This window comes from Drosophila suzukii, chromosome 3, assembly GCF_043229965.1.
Source record: "Drosophila suzukii chromosome 3, CBGP_Dsuzu_IsoJpt1.0, whole genome shotgun sequence".
NCBI lineage: Eukaryota > Metazoa > Arthropoda > Insecta > Diptera > Drosophilidae > Drosophila > Drosophila suzukii.
In genome coordinates, this window is record NC_092082.1 from 88,598,987 (window position 1) to 88,617,922 (window position 18,936).

At 39.1% G+C, this 18,936-nt stretch overlaps 1 protein-coding gene across 3 annotated transcripts in view; it reads left to right on the top strand.

Moving 5' to 3' along the window:
- Nucleotides 1–18,936, top strand: part of tinc (transmembrane protein tincar) — a 62,762-nt gene that overhangs the window by 16,674 nt on the left and 27,152 nt on the right. For all 3 annotated transcript variants that reach the window (XM_065866733.2, XM_065866730.2, XM_070995843.1), the window contains one exon: nucleotides 6,237–6,321. The gene's annotated coding sequence lies outside the window, so the exon portion shown is untranslated. The remainder of the gene's footprint in view (nucleotides 1–6,236; nucleotides 6,322–18,936) is intronic.

The following is an 18,936-nucleotide window of genomic DNA, read 5'->3' on the forward strand; positions in this document are numbered from 1 at the left end:
TTAAGACGTGACCTGGTGGGGGAGTCTCATTTCCAGCCATCGCCATGGCAACACCCTAATCTATGTCCTGCCAAAAGAGGGGAGGGAGTATACCTATATATATTTATTTATTTTTCTGCTTTTCCGCTTTTTTATTTCCCTTTCGGAATGCCTTTTCCTACAGGTCAAATGATTTCATAAATACTCTTGATAATTTAGGGTACTTCTTTGATTACAAATTTAAAGTAATATTACAAAATGATCTGTTAAATGTAATGTATATTTTACAGCATACCATAGCTAAACCAAAAATGTTTACTTTTTTGGCAAAAATTTATTTAATATTCCTATGAAAACGTATTCATTAATGTCCACTTGATATTGAGAAATGGAATTTCTCCATTTCCTTTACTTGAAAATTGTCTCAAATCGAAAAAGTCAGCAAAGAGTGAGTTGGCGATTTGCAGGGCATTCGAGGGTTCGTTTTTCCCCCTTTTCCCATTATTCCTGACTAAGTTTTTACGGATTTTCCTACCCCTCGTTGTCAGGATACGAAATTACATTTGTACCTGTAATTTATTGATGTTTGAATGCGTTTGCCTAGTCAGAGGGCATTCCAGAGTTCGAGGGGGAGTGTTTTCGGGGGTGTGTCCTGCGTAACAGCTGTGTGTGAAAGGTGTTTGCTTTTGAAGGTGCCGATATGTAAGGGATAACCTTTCTGGTTTTTGCTTAAAGGTTCATTTGTTCATCACCCTACCCTCCCTTTGGGGGCGTGAAAATGGCCAACTAATAGAATGTCTTGACCCGAGAAAAGGGTTGCCAGCAATTTGATTTACAGGCCTGCCCTAATGGCAGGAAGCGGAAGTGCCATGTGGGGCAGCCATTTTTTTTGGCACGTGACAGCACGAAATGCTAATGAAGTGGGAAATGGAAACCGTTTCATTTGTTCTAGAATGTCAGGTGTGGATAGCAGAGAAATCTCTCTCTTTTGGCAAATTGGTTGGGAAAGATTTGCCAGGGAATCGCTTACAGTTTTTCGACTCCTTTAAGCCGTCACTCAAATGGCCATAAATTATAAGTGACGAAGGATCTGGCCTGCTCGTTAACTTTGATGGCAAAATCCCTGCAGCAGCATGGTCCGCATGTGTTGCAACTTATTTACATGCCACACACTCCCCTTCTTTATATAAATATATAGCTATTCGTTGCCAGAACCCCCAATCTGTGCAACCGAGAACTTAATGCCACGCGCCAGACAACAAAGAAAAACACACTCCCGAAAAAATGGGGATACTCTGCAAGAAAATGTAAAATTTATCATTTGCTGCAATGAGCTCGAATCCCGGAGCTCTGAAGGATTCCCTTACTTTGACATGCCACCAGGGTTTTTTTGTGTCCTTTCAGCAGGATGGGTAGTAAAACTTCTAGTGCAAATTAATGACATGATGGTGGTATCCATGGTTTATGCACAGGACCCCAATAAATTTCAAATATTTACTAAGTTTTATAATTTGGGACATCCACAAAATTTAATGTTTTATAATGAGACATTTTTAAAGCAGGTTTTTATGCAAAAACATAAGATTTTTAAACAAAATAATATTTTTAATCTTATATAGAAATACATTTTCCTATTTTTTACTCACAAAACTCATCAGTATATGTAGAATTCAACCTTTTAATAATAATTTCAAAGCGCTCGTTGTTTTTGAAAGCTAAATCAAAATAATTCAATTGCATATTCAAACTTGGGCAGAGAAACTCAAACTTTTATCACACAATTCAATCTTTCAATTGTATAATTCTCCAATAAAATGTAGAATTCACACAACGCATAAACGAAGCGGCAGCGGAAACTTTGCAGCTTTGACAATAAAAAAGTTTAAAGTCCTTTTGCGCCATTAACCAGACTGAGACAAAGACTCGGCACACACACATTACCATTCCCGGTCCCGAAAAGACAAAGTTGAGTCACCCGGGCAGCAGCCATAAAGTCTGCAGATTGCCAGAGCCAAATGTGTGCGTAAATTTTCCTGCAACAATTTTGCCAGTGGCCAAAAAAGGAGGAGGATCATTTGGGGGGCAGGTTGGTGGTGCAAGGTGACACATTCCTTTAATAGCTAGCAAGTGGCTGCATCCACTCGGTTCTTCTTGACTTTTCCTTTGTTTTAGTTTTTTCTTTTTTGACTGCCAGAATCTTTCATTTTTCAATGCCAAAGGACATGGGACAAAGGAACGAAGGACTCTTTTTTCATATCTCACTTTCTCGAGGTCTTTCCGCTCGGCAATCATATTGGGATCAGCATTGTAAATTGCCCGACTCGAGTCTCATATTTCTTTATTTCGCTGGCTGATTTTGATAAATGAGTCGGGGGAGTTGGCAAAATCTCCCTGGGCACAGCTTGTAGCATTTGATTGCCCCCTGCCTCGGCGAAAGTTAAACATTATTTCCTTATTTATTTCCCTCAACTTTCCAGACTCCCCAGAACCCTTTTGCACGCATTTCCTTTCGCTTTTCCTGGTTGTTTTACTTTTTTTCGTAGCCCGAAAACATAAATTTGCTTTGTCGCAGCTTCCGTCTGGTCATGTTTTATTTTATTTTCCCCTTTTTTGGGTGGTTTTTCCTCTTTATTTTCGCCTGGCTCGTGCTGAACAGTTTGACAAGCTCTGAGCATTGGTAAACTTTTTCCCCGACCCTCGGCTGACTTCTTTTGCAAATGAGATTTTGTTCAGTTTGCTGTGATAAATTGTTGATGGCGCTGAATGTGCTTACATGGCTGGTGTGGGTGGGAATTTGCCAGGGGTGCTGAGAGGTTAGATTCCTTTTTTTTTTTTGGTTCGGGTTTGACTTTGGGTGGCATTTGTCGAGAAATTTTTGGTTAAGTTAAGTGAGGAATTTCCTTGATTCTTTTTTTTCGCTTCCTAGATGATGCTTCTATCCCATACCACTTTCGGTTTTCCTTTTAATCCAATTCAATGATCTTTGTATGCAAATTATTCTTAGGAATTTCCGTAGGTAAGGGATCACGTGACCTTTAAGGAAACCTCAAAGATTCCTTAAAATTTAATTCAGGATTTCCTGCAAATGAATAATAGAGTTAAGCATGGTTTTCAAACTGATTCGACTTAAGGATAATTATTCAAAGAGCACAAAATGAAATGCTGAAACTCTAATGAAATATGCAAATGATTAAGCAATTGGGGGCGTGGCAATGGCTGTTTTTGGTGGTCAGTCAGTGGAAGTAATTGTTGAAATTATGCGCTAATATTTTGCACCGACCAACAACAACAGCAAGCAACAGCAATGGAGAATGTTGAACTCATTTGGCCATTAACTAAGCCAAAACTGAAATCCAATTAAAAGTTAAACGCCACAAGGGCAAAACTCAGGGCGCAGAGTGTCTGCTGAGCGGGAAAAAGGTGTTCAAGCACTGTAAAAAATCTAAGCTTCTGATATAGTTAGGAATTTAAAATTATTTATAACTTTAAGGAAAGCTAAAAGTCCCTAAAAATTGATTTTTTGTCTAAAACATTTTTACTTTAAACATTAGATTTCATTTTAAAATTTTCTAGTCTCTATTTTTGAATATTTCGATTTAATATAATAGTTTCAAGGACATAATTGATTTTTTCTCAGTGTAAGGACTTGAAGAGCTGGATTTTTTCCCCGGCGCCTTGGTCAAGTTGAAGGCTTCCGGTCGAGCTGCAGTCGAGGCCAAAAGGAAGAAGCGAGCAGCGAGCTTAGCATATTATAAATAACATCCAAACACGCAAACCGTTTGGCCAGGTGAAAACAGTTTGGGTCTGGGAAGCCCCGAACGAGTTAACGAAGCCATTGGCCGTAGTGTTGCGTGCCCAAAAACTCGTTTGGGCCAAAACCAAGCCGAACCGAAAGAGAAACTTTGGCAGCTGCAGGACTCGAGGATCTGGAACTACGATGCGCCGTAAGGAACTTTGATTAAGTTTTCCATCGACTTAAAGTTCCTGCCTGCGAGGCGTCGAAATTAACTAACCCGGAAAAGAGAAAAGCGCGCTATAGATAGAGAGATAGAGCGGGATGGTGAGAGTTAAGGAGAAAAGGACGTGCCTGAATTCTCTATGAAGGAGAGCCCGGATAAGTATGCTATTGAGATTCTTGCAGGCACGTAAACGCATTAAGATGAGTGCGAGCGGGACGGCGACAGGGGGCTAGAGAGGGACAGGACGATTGGATAGACCGAACCTCCTTTATGATTATTGTCTAAAAATTAATCAAAGTGCGTGCCTGAATTGGCCAAACTTTTTGGCTGGCATCCTAATAGATTTTTGGCCCTACCCCACCACGTTCCGAGCTTGGTGTTTGTGTTTTGAATTTAATTGATATCCAAAATTCCAATGGGGACAGTAAATACTCGCTAAGGGAGCTATAAAAGATTACCTATTATTTAAAATTGTTAAAGGCTGAAGAAAGTGAGTCTGATATATAATCATGGTATTATATCACTATCTCATTTTAAAGAGCTAAAATAAAAATACAATACAATAGTTTTTTCTACCATCACTATATTAAAGTTGGTTCTTCTACTTTGTGACCAGTTCAGACTTCAATGCCCACTGCAATACTCAAACTTCATTGTAGAAATCAAGAATAGTTTTCCAGCTGCAAAAGTTTACTGTGGTAAGCCCACCCACAGCATCCCCATCAGCCCCAGGTCAAACTTTAATACTTTAGTGGGAGATTAATTAAATTACAGGCAATATTTGTTATTCAGAGGACAGAACAGGCCGAAGGATTTGCCTTCGAAGCGAAACAAATTGTTCTGGCGTGTGGAAAGTTTCCCGGAAAGAGAACTTTCCCACTTGTGGTGGGGATGGGGGATTGTATGGGATTGTATTGGATTGGATTGGGTTGGATGTGGGTGCTTTAGCTTCTGCTGGTTTCGAGTGTGACATGCCTCTGAGGTGGCAATATTTGACAATGTTTGCGGCCGATTTGTCGTTTGAAATGGCCGACACTTTGCGGCTTGAATGTCACAGGACACCTGCGGCGATGGTTTCGATTTACTGTTTGATTTTCGGCAGGCCGCATTGAGGTGTCCACAAAAAAAAGCACTGCTCAAAGGCAGCGCACGTCATTTGCATAAGGCTGAGACACCACACTTTGCGAAATGTCAGCCAGGTGCCTCCAAAATCCCCTATTCTTAGCAGATATTCAGAAAAATAAACAGAGAAAAAACTGCGTCTAAAAAGGCTACTAAACATAGCGATCTTAAGAAAATATTTTGGTTGTATTTTGCTGTTTATAATACCAAAAAATGCCATGCGACATCTTTATTATCTATCCTTTTAATAAAATCATTACAATTCGTACTATCAAGGAATTACAAATGTAACAATTGACTGACATCTTTTTTCTCTGTGTTCTTTCCTCGCTTTTTTCCTCCATCAAATGTCAACCGCCATTTTATGTATTTTTAAATATACAAAAACAGCCAAGGAAAAATGCGAAAATAGAGAGCGGATGTGGAAGAACATTTTTCAACTGTCATCAGTTTATGCTGATGAAATTGCTGACTGACAGACTGGCGGACCCCCAGCCGCCCCCTCCACTTTTCCATGCCCCCTCTTTATTTTCGGTTCATTTGCCATCATCGTCGATAATATGACATAAGTATACTCCCAAGTAATGTTCCTTCACCAAAGTTTTTCCTTTTCATCTTGGGCAGCCCGCTGTGTGGCTGAGTCCCTTTGATTTCATAATGTTTTCCGACTGCTTTCCTATTTTTTGATTTAGTGCCTGATATTGTTTTGTCCTTTCTCTCTGATTTTCTGGGAAATAGCTGAAGATTTTTATTTGTATTATTTTCTCCACTTTCTGTTTGTGTTCTTATTGGCTCTGCTGATTATGATGCTATTTGTGACACTTGATAAAGTCAATAAACACACAAAATGGTCTTGTTCAATAATGGCCTTAGCTTATAAGTAGAATCGGAATTTTTGGGATTTCCCTATTAATATATTAAATTAATATATATACACAGTATAATAATGGTTATTTATTTGTCTTCGAATCAATGCCTCTGTTTTGGGAAATATGTATATAGTCATCAGTATGATCCCACCAAAGATATCATCCTACTAACCAGGACATTTATTAAAGAGGGGGCCTATTGGCTTTATTGCTTAACCGTGCATTTGATTCATCGATTTCCTGTGGCCGACATAAATCAGTTTATTTATATTTCCATTTCGGTTGTTTCCTCTCATCTTTTTTCCAGCAACGACCATATCGAATAGAAGCCAACCAAACGGAACCAACTTTGGGGCAAAAGTGCGTTACGGTTCCGCCAATTAATATCGATGGTAAGTTGACTTTTATTCCCGAAAATATTCTCTTGCTTTCTTTGTAATGCAATTTCCATAAATTGCATTTTGCAATAAAATTTCGTTGGCCGTAAACTCAATTAAGTCTATGCGGGTGTATAAATATTTCGAAATATGCAGTTTAATTAAATTTATGATAGTGCCTTTTGATTTGTTTTGTGGAAATATTTGGTAGTGGATATGGATTTAACGAAATTTAAGTTTATTCTATGCTGTTGAAAGAGGGAAACAGCTGGATTTTATAATAAATGATATGCATTTCCATAGAAATTCTATCAATATGGATGTCTAAGCTACAATTTTTATTAGTATAATCGATAAAAGTGCAATAAAAATGGCCAGAGCTCCGGATGAATATACCCAATCCCCATCAGTCAGTGTGTGTTTTCCGATTTTTTGTTTAAGAACTCCAGCTTGCTCTATTTTTAATGCAGTTTGTTGAACTTTTCTCGTGCAATTTGTATTACTAATGCGAACGGCAAACAAAGATGAGTTGGGGAAAAGTGCTGGGAAAAAACAGGAATGGCAAGCCAATGAGTCGAATGATTCGGGCAATTGCGATGCCAAAGGAGCAATGCTGCTCCGTAGCCTGGCCCAGATATCCCTCGGTTTGAGGCGGAAAGATGTCCGTAATAACTCACATCTGGCCAAGGGAAGTCCTGGAAAAAGGATTAAATATGCAGCACAAGTCGAGACCAGGAAGGCTCTTAGTCACACGGAAGGAGCACCAGAGAACAGCAGCTGAAAAGTTTAGTTTAAGTGTACGGGTACAGCAAAAACAACAATAACAACAACATCGACGACGACAGCCAGCAGAACTTGGCTTAAATGCGCTCATGTGCAAAAATGCCATTGTTTTGGATTTGGCCGTAAACAAAGCGGTGAAGCGAAGGCAAAAAATTTCCTTCTTTTTCCCTTCCTTTTCCCAAGAACCCGAGAAAAACTAGGCGAAAAATGGAGGAAAGGTTTGAACATTTTCCACCTCTCCCTGTCAAAGTTGTGCGGGAAATAAAAGAAAACGGAAGCTTCTGACTAGTACTGCAAATAAGTCTAAAAGGTTGGTCAAACTTGGGGACCTGGTTAATTCCCTGGAAGGAGCACTTAAAAGGATAAGGAAACTAGACCATAAAATGTTTAGTTATATAGTTTATGGTTTGGTTAATTAAGTTGACAATTGCTTAGGTTTACTAACATTGCAGTGATAAAATTTGCTTGTCTTTTGAAGTTTCTACAGACTACGTTTGGAAACTGCTTAAAATTTCAAAGATTTATTTTAAAAATATGGTTTTTTAGTTTTTTATTGTTTTATATATTGAATAATCTGTAAAATCCTATGTATCTTACTTTTTCCAAAGTGTATTTAAAAGTAACAATGGAAACAACGACAGCAACAATGCCTGTTCAACACTTGAGGACTCTTCCTCACTCACACACCCAGAAATGGACTTTTCGAACATGCAGAATTCAAGGGGGAAAAAGTGGGTGTAAGGGGGGTTTGGCCAAGAGTTCTAGATCCCTTTTAGTTCCATTTCTACTTGAAGAGTGGGTAAAAAAGTGCTATTGGGTTTTTGGGTTCTTGCTTCTGCTTTTGCTTTTGCTTTCAACGTGCGTAGTGCTTTCCTGGAAAAGAGGGGTGAAAACTGAGGGGGGCTGTGCAGCAGGACTGTGCCACAAATGGCGTCACATGCTAAAAACCCAAATAGCAACAGCAACCACAGCAGCAGCAACAACAACAAATACAAAGTTGAAAATGTTTGCTTGCAATCTCACTGCAAAAACTTTTGAAATGCAACAAAAAAGCCAGACGACATGGGCGCAGGCAAAAGAGGGGGGTTTGGGATCTCGAGTGACTACAAGTCATAAAGTACACAACACAACAGGGCAAACATGGAAAGGACAATACGCAGACATCCAAGTTTTCGGACGACTTCACAAAATGTCCCCCCCCCCCTCCAAAATGTTCGTTTCACTCGTTTCCTACTTGAATTGCAGTCACATTTTTGGCATATGTCACCACACCATATGCAACTACGCAGTTACATTGAAAACATTTTAACCAAAATTGAATTTACTTGGAGTAAAACCCCCGATACCATTCCACAAAGACGAACAAAGCCGCCCATTAATAATTCCAAATGGTCGCCAACAAATTGACCATTGGAAGCTTTACCAGAAGTGCCAGAAAACAGCAGCAACAGTTTCGTAAAAGTGGCTTATAAATTATTATGGCACAAAAGAAGTAAAAGTATTTGTTCGCTCACTTTCGCAGCGAAGCCGAGTTTATAAATTGGCCATAAAAACCAGAAACGGTAGAGAAAAGTCGCTGGATTCCAAAAGGGGGTGGTGGAGTGCCAAAAAAAAAAGTTTGCGACAAATTGCTGGAAAAAAGCTGCACTAAAATATGGACCAGACTCGCCAGTTGCCCATTTAAAATCGGGGGATTATGCGAAATGTTTTTAAACCGTGAATTTATGGTATGCTACCGCTGGGTAATTTATTTAACCAATATTTATCTGTTAAATGAAGCCTGGCCCCGTATATATCAGAAATGTTTTTCGCACAAAATCCATTGGTTAATAAACTTTCTGCCTCAAAATCAGGCCTGTCGCATATACCCCAAAAATCTGGTGTTAAGTGGCCATTCAGCAATGTTGTAAAAGCTTTAGTCAACAATTGGTCGCTCGGTTTATTTGTTTAAAATAGATTCTGTCTAAATATTTATGCTTTTAGTTACGAGAGTTCCCTTCATTGACCGCTGGTATTTTCCCTTTTCCACTCCGTTTGCCATTTGTTTGGCTTTCATTTTGGCAAATTGATTTGTCCATTTAAATAAATTCATACTGTGTGCATTCCCCAAGCGGATACTTTGTTTATATAGACGGTAACAATAACAGATCCATTTAGTTGATTAATTGTCAATCGGCAAGGATGTTTGCTTTTTTAGCTGCAGGAAAAGGCCTGCGGTCTGATTTTATAATACATATAATATATTTTCCTGATCCAAAGGCTTTTCTTTCTCTCCACTTTTCCCCCACTTAGTTCTCCTTCATCTGGTTTTCCTTCGTCATGTGGCAGCTGCCTTCGCATTGCAAATAAATATTTTATGGCATTCTGGATGCGCTAGCGCTGTCTCGCTCTCGCTCTCTTGCAAATACAATATGGCCGCCGCCATTTTGGCATTCACTATTTCGCCATTTTTACCATTCCGCCATATTTCATTTCCGCTTCCTCCACGTGCTTGTTGTTATTGTTAGCCCGGTGCCTTTGTTTGTTTGCTGGCTGCCATGGCGCATTTTGTGAAAAGTCAATTATTTATGCATGTCACGTTATTTTCCGGCAAAAGAGCACAACAACTGAAAGAAAGGAAATAAACCCCACCAAACCAAGCCAAACAATCATGAGTTGGGTAGCACAAAAACAAAAAAAACCAAAAAAAGAATGAAGAAATTTGCGCTAAAATGGCCAAAAATTCAAATGTCACCGCCAGCAGCAACCGCATTTTCCCCGTTCCTAATTTTACTCCGCATTTTCCCACCGTCAACATTTTCCCATTCGTTAGGTGGCAAGCTGATTATTAGATTTGACTTCTATATGTGTGTGCATGTCCTTGTGGCTCTATGTATACATTTTGGGTATATATTTTCGTGTGTTTTTAGAAAGGCGTGGGGAAAAATAAGAGAAAGGTACAAAAAGGTACCAGAGCAGCACATGCCATTGAAGGCAATTCAATTGTAATTGAATAGAATGAAAAATATCTTCATTTGCTGCTGAAATAATTTTTCATTTCATTGTGTCAGCACAATAAAAAGGAACAAAAAATAACGTAAGCTTAAAATAATGAGGCTAGGAAGAGCAGGAAAATGGGGTCAAAAGGTTACAGAAAGATAAGGTAATTATATTAAAATAAGTTTTGAGTTTAGTATTGAGTTAACGAGTTCTGCTAAAGGATTGAGTATTCTATTATTATTTATGTGATTTTGTTTTGTGATTTCCTAGTGACACAAATAACGCAAAAACGGGTTGTGGCATACTCAAAGTATTGAAAGAAACTCAAGAGTCAGACAGCATGGCTCATTGTACTTCATCAATCCATCCATCAATCAATTGATCTATCCATCAATCCCGCTTGGCTGTCATATTACCACTTGACAGCTAACCAGACTGGACATCGTAAAATAAATATGATATTTGCTTTTGAGCTGCTTTAAACAGCAATTAAGTAGATTAAAAGCAAGCTCGTGTGCTGGCAGCAGTTCAAAAGGAAATGTAATCAATTGAATTAAATTTAAATGAAATTTAATAGAAAACACACAATGGAGTAAAAAACAGGCAGTAAAGTAGTGAAGTGAAAACAAAGGCCAGAATCCATCGCGAACTGGGCTCAGTGGGGCGTTAAATTGAATTGTTGTCACCACAATTTACACAGCCACGCCCTCTTTTCCTCCATTATACCGGATATACTCGCTTTTTGCCAGCTTTTGTTGTTGTTTTTTTTTCTCTGTGCATTATCGGGCTTCTTTTCTTCTGTCATATTATTACATTATTTGCCATTTGCTTTGGAGCAGCCGGCGCACACACACCACTTTTTCCCTCGCTTTTTCCCCTAATTTCCCGCTTTTCCGAGTCGTTTTCTTTGTCCCCGGCCACAGGGCGTATGCGTATTGTAATCAAGTCATAAATTTGCTCAACTGCGAATTGGTCTAAAGCGTTGCCAGGCATTTTCCTGGCCCACAAGCAGCTGTAAACTGCTTTTCAGGCCGCACGTGCCAACCAACCACGCAACCAACTAAACATCCTGAGAGAGCCATTCAGACACATAAAGATTTATCTTCTGGGTGGGCCACTCTTTTTGCCTCGTTTTCGGTTTTCAATAAGAAAGGATTAAGTTGAGTGGGAAAACTACAAACGACAGGCGTACTTTCTACCCCCCTTGGCAACCCATGAAAGCCAATAAAAAGCAAAGATCGCATATCTATAAACCCAGTTTTATAGAGGCCATCTCCCTGGGTTTTTTGCAGCCCTATTTTTGGGCGATAAGTGTTATTTTCAACTGCCAGCTGTGATTCTAAACCAGCTCCAACGTTCACCCCCCAAAAAAAGTAAGAAGAAAGTTTCATGTTACCAGGAGATGATGTGCCTCCGCAAAAAAAATCTTAGCCAGCTTTTTATCCACTTTTTGCTGGTAGCTCGCATTTCACCAGTGTGCGTGTGTGTCACTTATAAATTCTCTTATCTCGACATTAAATTTGTCTGCTTCAATTTGGAAATCTTTAACTTTCGACCAAAGAAAGTCGGCTCTAATAAACTTCATAAAAACAAGAGAAAATGGAAAGGAAAATGACAAAAGGAGTCAGGCCCAGCGGCGAATAAACAAGAGGGAACAATTTGAAAAATTTTCCTTCTGTTTACGGCGAGTTTTCCCATTTTCCGTGGGCGGGGAAACAAATTATGAACAGCTTGCGCCATATGAGAGGCACGCCCACTCAACTCCCTGAAAACCTAAACGTTTGCGGCACTTGACTTTTCTCACTTTTCCCCCAGATCCCCGATCCCTGACCTCCGACCCACCCCCTTTTACACATACTTTTTGTGGGCTCTGAGTTTGAAATTCGGAATTTGGAGCTTTGGCTTCATTTAATTTTCATAAGGCCAAATGGAAATTTCATTCTTCATTTTTCGAGTGGCTTTCGACCTGCAATTTAACCAACCAAGCAACCAAAAGTGGCTGATGAATCAAAGGGAATTCGAGTTGACTTTCTGCGGAATTTTATGAGTTGCAGCCTGAGAGGAGCATTAAAAATTATGAATCCATCAGGCATAGGAAAATGCGGTCTCTATAATTGGAAATACAAGTGCTTAAGTCCCCTAACAAATTTGTTTGTTAGTCTATTGGAAAGTTTAAAAAATCATATACAAAGTATTACACAATAATATAATAATAATATTACTCAATGTAACTTTTCCCATGTGTAACCTAATCTTTTCCAAAAGTTTATGTGAGTAGCAAGATAATAATATTTTTATTTGCCAAAATATATCATCTGTAAATATTTGTACATACTAATTAAGAAGTTTCGGTTTCTAATCACTTTTATATTTATGTTTGAGGATTTATTTCGAGCTTGCTTTCCATCTGGATGCGAAGCAGGCCTCTAGCATTCTTTTCAATATACCTAATAATATGTAAAACTAATTTGGAGTTGTGGGAAGTTGGTTCCTTGGTGTTTTCCACTTCCCATTCTGCTTATCCCGAGTTTTGTGCAAATTCCTTTTAGAATTTCAATTAAACTTTGCGTCACTTTGTCGCAGAGCTTCCATCGCTGCCAGCAGCTGTCAAGGGCGCCGCCTAATGGAGCTGGTGGGAAAATGGTAGGGAAAATGCTGAGGAAAATGGTGGGAAAAATCGGGGAGGGCTTTTCCTGGGGCGGGGCTGAGTTTGCCGTGTTAGCTGTCAACATTTGTTGAACACAAAATTTCAGTTTAGCATTTTACGCTTGACGCTTTGACTAATGGTTGGTAAGAAGTGCAAGCGAGAGGGGCAAAACAAAAGAACGAAGAAGAAAGAGAGGGAGGGAAGACGGCCTTAAATGAATAATGCATTTTTATCCACAATTTAGCCAACTTCGGTTAAACTCGTAAAAGTTTTATTTTCCCAGCCACTAACTAAGTCAGAAACTTAAGCTGCTAGCTAGCCCTGTCTTTTTTTCCCTCATTTTTTTTTCTATAACTTAATTGCGACCTGCATTGGGTTTCGGTTTTCCCTGACCGAGCCATCATTCGATTTCAATGCAAATTGTCTGGGGTTTTCCTTTGCTACACTTTTGTCTTTAGCCTAACTTCGTTTCCATCTCATCTTATCTTATCTTGGCCTATCGCCTCTATCTTTGTTATGGGCCAAGTTGAGTGCCAAACAACTTCATTCATATGCATAAACTGCAATCGAAATCGGTGAGGGAAAAGAAGAAAAACAGCTTTGCCCAAGCGTCTTTTGCTCGGCAAATCCTTTGCTGGATGGGAAAATATTTTCCATTTTTAATAATCGTAGCTTATGGAACCTTATAGACTTCCATTGGACTTGTGTGGAGATAAAGGACATGCACACACTCACTTATACACACGCAGGGCTTAAAGCATTCTGGGAATACAGTTTTGTAATTTTGTTTGTTGTTGTCAGCAGTTTTTATGAGTTTTCTTCAGGCATGAACTTTCACAATTCCCAATAAGTACCAAGTCACATCCCGCCCACTTTTTTTTTGCTTTCATCCTGCGGCCCCCTTTTCTGCATGTTCACCCAAGTTGATCAAGTTTTATGGCAAAATATTTCCTGTCCAACGGCATTATCGAATATCAAGAACAATATACTCTTAAAAATGAAAATATATCTAAATTGTCAGATTACTACGTATTTCGAACTAATGTTTAAACCATAGTATACTTATTTTAATTATAATGAAATTGAAAAAAGGAATCTTAAATTTCTTATTAAATATTTAAATTATTTTCTTAGTTTTCCTCATTGACATAAACCGAGAAAAGTTAACTACAGGGAAATGTCAGTTAAGCCTTATTTCCGATAGGCAATTTCCTTAGCTCTCTGGCTGATTTCCATTTGGAAATCGAATTTCAGAGAGTGCATAGGGACTTCGTGAAGTCAGAGTGAGCCATTTTTAATGTCCGTGTTTGAGTTTCCCTGGCATTTCCCTGCCAAACCTTCGTTTTCCACCCCCGCCCCCACCTCATGCTTCTCATCCTCTGCAGCTGCATCCTTGCAGCGAGTTTTATGCAAATATGCGCAAATGTGTTCATTGCTTGAAAGTTTTCCCAGTCCCTTTGGGAAAAATCCCCTCCGTTTTCCCAGCCAGCTGTCTTTGTCTGTCGGTGGGTCCTGCTTGTGGCATTCTCGTGTCATAATCTCTGACAACTATCGGCATTCATGTGGCAGCCAGCTGAACTGGCCCATCTCCTTTCCATAGCACCCTAAAACCCCTGCCCCTACGCCCCTGACAATCCTCTTTGCTAACCAAACGCACTTGGCATCTGCATCTGGATGCCATTTGATTTGCTGACTTGGCTTACATTCTCCTTTTTTCAACACTGCTGAAAAATGGTATATCTAAATCAGGAATATAATGCTTGAAAGGCGATTGTTATCTTATAAGAATGGGATCTTTGTAGGGTGGCTGAAAATCTTAGATTTATCACTTAATCGTGGAATTATAATTATCAATCCGTTGCCAATAATCACATATTTGAGTGTCTAGTTAATATCTAGCTTTTTTACATGGTTTTTTCAAAATTAAGACAGTAAAAGGTATATATCTATATTTGAATTATGTTAAAAAACATTATCATATAGAAATTGTTTAAAAATAACTGGAAAGTATTTAATTATACGTGTAGAAGGATATCCAAAACAAGATTGTCTATAAGAGGTTTAAGAATTTGGAAACTTAAGTTAGTATGGGTTATATCAAAAATGTTTTAAAATGAAATAAATTGTAGTAATAGGATTGTATATGGCTCTGTATAACAGGTGTTATTTATAATTATTACATTTTTTTTTATCTTATGAAAAGTTGTTCTCAGTGAGAAGGGACTGCAAAAGAGATGGTATAATATGGTATATGGGGTGAAGGTTTTGCAGGAAAAGCAGCTGCCAGCTGTGGTTGCATTTTTCCGCTTTGTATTTCCAGCTTTAGCAACAACTTTGTTGCTCACTCAAATGTGACCACTGGCCATTTCTCATCTTTCGCAGCTCCTTCTTCAGCTCTTGACCCTTCATTCCTATGATATTCCCCCCGGGTGATGCGGTTTTGTTATTAAGTGAAATTGAAACCTCTGGTCTCGACTTTGGCTGCCGTCTCAATTTTACTGGCATGTGCAATTTTTAATAGCTCCCACCGGTTTATGGGGTTTGGGACAGGTTGGCTTGGGTTCGGATCGGTTTGGCTTGGTTTAGGATAGGTTTAGCTCCAGTTTGTCCTGTCACTTGGCTGGCTGATCCTTCATTGCCCTGCGGTTTTGGCCTTTAGCTTGTTTTGTCTCGTCTGTTCGCTTTGCTGCGGTTTATTCCTTGAGCGAAATACTTTGGCTCAAATTTCCTTTATTGACGATAACACTGTTGCTGTTTCCTTTTTTGCCTTTGGAAGTCTGGCAAATAATTGAACTTGTCATATAAATCCCAGCAATTTCAATTGTTTTTGTGTGGTTTTCCCCTCGCTTTGCATACTGGAGATTGCTTCAATTTATTGCTAAAATGTGCAGAAATGTGGAGAATCGTGTGTGGATAATTTATTCAATGGCTTATTGATGGCTTTAGTGGAAATGCTTGTAACAGATTTTGCAATTTCGCACACAATACAAAATCAATTAAATCCTGGCCAAGTCACATCATTCTGCTTTCTATTTGTACATATATACTGAATATATATGCTTGTCTATGTTTGCTTGTATGGGCTTAACGTGCCGAAATGTGTTTATGAATCAATATTGCGCATACGCCCCGTTGAGCTGCGGTTTTTGTGCCCACAGGATGGCCGACAAGCGAACATGCCAAAGTTGATTTCAATTGCAATGCAATCATTATGAGCTACGGATTCCCCAGTTTTCTCCCCTTTTCCCCAACTCAATGCCTTTTCCATTTTCCGCCAGAGGCAGAATTTTCCTTTTTTTCCCGCCTGGTTTTCCCTCCTGTTTGTTTACCACTACTCACATGGGCAGCAGCAGCTCATAGCCAGTTGGTCAGTCGGTTAGCCTGTGTTACATTGCTGCTGGCATATCACTGCCAAAGGAGCAGGACGTCGAGGGAAGCTGGGAAAAACTGTTGTTCTTGGCGCTCTCTGGCCATTTCCACCATGGCTTAATTAAAAACCCAATTTTAGCCGCTGAAATTGAAAGGAAATGATTGTCAGGAGCAGCTATTGCGGCTCGGGGAAAACGGCCAGGGATATAAAACGGATAGAAATAAATGGGTTACTGTTTCGCCAGGGGCTACAAATATTAACAACAAAATAAACAAATGAAAGGATAGGGATTGGCAAATATTGTGAGGGATGGTGAACCGATGGATATAAAAGATATTCTATTTTGATGAGCAAAAGGAACGTCTTGTTTATATTAAGATAGAAAAGAAAATAGTGAAGATTGGTAAATATATAAATATTTGTAGAATGCAATGATGGAATTTGTTTTAGACTTGAGTAAGTTATAACGAAATAGACAAGGAGATAATTAAAGGTAGTAGTGAAAAAGTATTTATTATGTTGCACTACTCATTGTTTTAATGCCTTTTACTTTTTACTTAGTAAAAAATTAAAATTTAACGAACTTTAGAAATGTCTACGAAGCGTTTAAGTCAAACATTCTCAAGAATGTCCTTTGTAATTGCTTGGCACAAAAGATTACCTTTCTATCTGACAAACTCAAGCCCTTTTTCTAGATGACCCATGTTAAAAGGCTGAATTTTCCGCTCAGCCTTTCGTGTACTACTTGTGCAACATTTGATGAAAGCGGCTTTCATGTTGTTCTTACTTTCTTTTCCTGTTTTCTTTTTGCCAAGTGCGCAGTTCCAGTTTTTCTATAACCTTTCCCTTGCCTCTTTTCTAAAATTCTTTTTTTTCGTTTCTTGTTTTGATTTTTTTTTGCGGCTGAAGTAGGCAACCCAGAGGAAATGTCAAAACAAAATGCCGCTTAATATGGCGTGTCCTGAGTTTCCAGACCCACCTGTGTAACCCAAAAGGGTGGTTTTCCGGAGGGCTTGGCAGAGTGAAGGTGGGGGTAGGCCAAACCCATTGATGTTGAACTGAGGGGGGAACTCATCGATTTTCTTAAGCGGCCAAAGTTTTCGCTTTGAATATTTTTCGAGCCTGCTGCCAAACTCACTCATGCAATCTGCACAACAAACCGCTGACGACGACGATTGCACAATAACCGGCACAAACACCCCTCCAGGAAGTTTAACCCTCCGAAAAATCCATTCGATTGCGATAAATTCCCCGGCATTTTTACGACCCGGCAACCCGGGAACCCGAGGGCCAAGTGCTCTACGGGAATGCAGGCGACAGAATATGGGGATATATCCATGGGGGCTGCGTTACAACCCCCCGAAAACCGAAAACGTGTAACGCAATTTAAGAGCCCTCTCAAAATTGGTAACATTTCAACGCGATATTTGGCTTAGCCCCGTCTGCAAGTGGTGGCATGTGGCTCATTTGTTGTTTTTCCCAGTTTCCCGGGTTTTCCTGGGTGGATTTGGGTGGTGGTGCACTCGATGCGATAATTTACATGCAGACAATGTGCTCCGCTTTCATTTGGTGCCATTTTATGCGATTCGCATTCTAATTTATATAGTTTATTATGTTTTATTTTAATTTTATTTGCCCGCTGGTAGCCATTTAATTGCAGTCATAAATTTCGCGTAGCTCCCTTGCGGCTCGCTCTTTGTTTTTGCTTGTTTATATATTTTTTTCTATGGTGATTTCGGGTTTCCTAGGACATTTATGACCTAGTTCTAACGCTATAACTAGTAATAATAACAAAAATTGATTTTAATAACAGCTTATGAGTTATGTTTTGGCAGGCTAACATAGTATTAGTGTTAGTAGAGCGGCCCTATAATAAATCAAAATTAATTGTACCCATTTTAGTTTTAAACATTTTCGGGGGATTTTCTTTGGGCTGGCCCCAAAAAGTCGGCAACACATTTTCAGCTTACTCACGTATTGCCTGCTGGAAACTTGAAATTGAAAAAAATGTCATCAGGGGACGGCAAAGGAGGGAGGGGGGAGAATCACGTATTAACTCGGCACATGTGTAAATCCAATTCAAAACATGCCACGTGCAACCTCCTCCTCACCCATTCTAAGCCAAAAAACTTTTGCCAGCCAATGCAGAAAATAAATTCTTCTCCGCTTTTTTCCTTTGTCCATGTTTGTTGGCAACTCTTGCTACAAAATACATATAACAAGTGAGTCACGATGCTGCACAGGGGTGAATAGAAATTTTGGTTGCTCAAGGAAAGAAGCTGCAGTCAGAAAAGTTCACTTAAAGTTGAGAGAACCAATGATAAAAAAAAAGATTAACATTTTTTTTACAACTTTCTAAAATTATATTTTATGCAGTTTTCTTCTGTAATTTCCCAATTTGTATTCTTTAATTATCTGTATTTTTTCCACAATTTATATTCCCAGTGTGCCTACATTTGTCACGCTTTCAGTAACAAAACCAACCGAAGAAAGCGAGTCTCCATTGTGTTTGATTTTGAAAAGAGAAAATAAAGGACGAGAGTAAATGATGCGGCGAGGAAAATGCAACATTTTCATTTATGCAAAATGGCAAAAAGCAGAAACGCCATCCCAATGGTATGGCTTAAATAAATATATAAGCATCAGGGAAATTGCACAAAGATGAAAATTGCGAATGTTTTTCTTTGTCCAGCTCTTCAGCAATGACCGTTCGTTCGCTCGGCCATTAAAGGAAAAACAGGGAAGTGGGAGTGGAAAATGCAGAAGGGGTTGTTCAGTTACTCAGAAAACGAGACAAATGAAGCAGAAGTGGATGGAAAAAAGCTGCTTGCCCATATAAATTAGCCGGAGT